Source organism: Schistosoma haematobium, chromosome 1 (genome assembly GCF_000699445.3).
Source record: "Schistosoma haematobium chromosome 1, whole genome shotgun sequence".
NCBI classification, from domain to species: domain Eukaryota; kingdom Metazoa; phylum Platyhelminthes; class Trematoda; order Strigeidida; family Schistosomatidae; genus Schistosoma; species Schistosoma haematobium.
In genome coordinates this window covers 22182248-22185254 of record NC_067196.1, presented here as the reverse complement: position 1 = coordinate 22185254, position 3007 = coordinate 22182248, and positions in this window count along the sequence as shown.

Sequence of the window (3007 nt, the reverse complement as noted above, 5' to 3'; positions counted from 1 at the left end):
CCGTGTTCAGTGGTACAAATACAACATTAATTAAGATATGGCAAGATGATCATACAATGTTGAAGGTCACAAATGCTTCGCTCCCTAATTATTCAGACTTCAGTAGTCACTACTTCTTGCTAGAACTGTGGGAGCATTTTGAGGTAAACTACTTGTGAGCTGAGGTTTTTTTATTAATCGATTGATTAAAAATAGTAATAGTATTTGTGAATATTAAACTGATAAAAAGTTGTTGAGTCTAATGATTGAGCCCATAAGCAAAAAAGGACATCTTAGTGATATAAAAATCTTGAGTCGATTGAGATTTCAATGTGGATAAAATAATCCATAAAACGAGGTTTTACGTTATAAGTTTACTTAAGCTAGACAATCAGTGAACTATTGAAAACCACTGGAAAGTTGTTTTATCCCAATATACGGTTCATAAGCGGTGCACATTTACAATCTCATCCGATGATCAGAATCGAAGAGGTACTAGGTATTTTGACGAGCATATTGTCTTTAGACAATCAAATTGCGATCTAGTGATCCAGATTTATAATTTTAATCATTAATAATTATCTCATTCATTTAGTTAACTCCTACTGATTATGAGTTCTGAATAGAACTTTGGTCAATCTTCTTGAAGTCATTAACTAATGATTTAGTGAATGTCAGTCCATTAAATAAATTTTATATCTAAACCTAACAAACTCCATAAATTTTTCTTCCTGATAATAAGCAATTTATTTAGAAAGAGTTGGTAGATTTCTATTCATAATTTTAAGGCATATTTTTGTATGTAGACTGTTTGAAACAGGGGTCAAACCCACCCATATAATTATTGAACTTCAATTCTTTTTTAGCTAGTGGTCAACTTTCAATTTTTATTTGCAGTTAGTTCATAATACGAACTTGAACTGGGAATATGTTACAGAAATTCTTTTTTCAATCTAAATCTATTTTGAATTTGTATAATTGTTAAATCTTACAAAGGTTAGAATCTTTGCAAAAATTGTGACCATAACATCGCAAGGTATCTTCTGGTTGAGGACATCTAGTTCTCATGGGGAGTAATTAAACATTACAATCACCGGTATGGTGTTTAGTAGTAAAGATTTAGAATTTGAATAAATTCAAAAAATGGCGTTATGACCAACCAATAACATTGGTGATAACTGTTTCAGTATTATTGTACTGTATTATTAAAAACCAATGACACTGACTGGTTACCGCAGCATATCGCGAATTATTTAAAGCTAGAAATGCACATCTTTGGATACTAACACAGTGGTTACAATTGAAATGCTCGCATGACCAGGCCTGGAGATTTACTACTTGATCCCTAACAGAGTCATGAATGTACAATACTAAGGATTGTCATATCAGGACGAAACATCTATTTATTTCATCCTTGTAATACCTAATTGGTTTCATGAACATTTTGAATCCTACAAAAGTTAATGTTGTCAGATAATTGAAGTCAGTTGATTAGTTGTTAAAAATCAGAAAGAACCGAGTAGCTATTTCTTGTACTTTAACAAATAACATTAATGAGTACATATAAACTTACTCAGGATCCGACTTAGGACTATCCCAATTTATAGCTAACTCGATAGCATCAGATCACTAAATTGAAACGCATTATAGAATGCTCTCAATTTTTATTCGAAAGATATATTACTATTTCCTGCTGTATGCGAAATCTCACATTTACGTGATATATTTTTATATTGTTTCAATTTAGATTTTTAGTAAATAAAATTCATCAATTAGAAACACATTTTCACTCTATTTAAAATGTTTTTCTACCTTAGACAACAGTATCATTTACATAGGCAGATTATTAATGAAACAGCTATAAATATCACGTACATCGATTAACGCTTAAAACTAACTTCGTCCTCTTTATGGTAATTTTCTAAATTCACAAAAGTTATTTTCATGGTGGGTTGCAAATATTTATAACCATCGTTCAGAATACCTTCTAATTTGTTTAATTTAGTCAGTATGGTTTGTTAAGTTATGCTTTAGTAATCATTTCGCAGATTTTTATAAGTCCGTTGTTTGGTTGAGAACATATTTATTGTCATCACATCAACTAAACATATAGAACTTTTTTGGAAATTCCTTTGCTTTTAATGAATACTGCAGATTAGGCGGTAACTCGGCGGTTAAAGCACCCGACTTCCAGTCAACAGGTTACACGTTCGAACCTCGTTCTATTTATTTTGTTTGCTGTGGCCACCTATTACAAGCCTTCAAGCAGAATGTGGTTAGAAGCCAGGTAGATAAATCAGTATCTGGTAAATGGTTACTAGTTTAAAAAAACACGAAAATTACCTTAAACTCTTCTATCATTGAAGTAACATTTAAAAAAATATATGTCCATATTCTTTTAGCTGACAGCAGCAATTAATTACATCGAAGAAAATGAAGTTTCTAGATTACAAAAGAATATTTCTGTAACTAAGGGAGTGAGTATAATTTGAACTATGGAGAGAATTCATCCATGTCTAATAAATTATTATGCAGATAATACTAATTTATCTAATATGCCGATATTTCGGATCAAGTGTAATGATTATTGTGACTTAAACGTAATTTCACTGAAAATATCTTCACAGAATAAATTAGCTAAATATACATTGGTGCACCACCACTTTACTTGGCGTACAATGTTATTGAATTGCTATTCACTTTGTGATCACTATTATTATCGTTTTTTGTTACAGATCTTAGTTATGCTGTCTGGTGAAGAGCTACAGCCACAGTAGTGTCACGTGACTCCTGATTAGAACGTACAACCCTGGATTTATCCAGTCTACTACAATTTCATTGGTGTAATAAAATAAGATGCCATCGAAAAAGTCTATTCTGTCTAGCTATCAATTGGCCAATTGTATTACTAAAAATATATAGAATTTTGATTGGTCGATTCAGAGTAGTCTAATCGAACGCTAATTTTTGATTCGCTAACTAAAGTTGACATGCTATTCGAAGAAGCAAATCGTCACTACACGTGTTT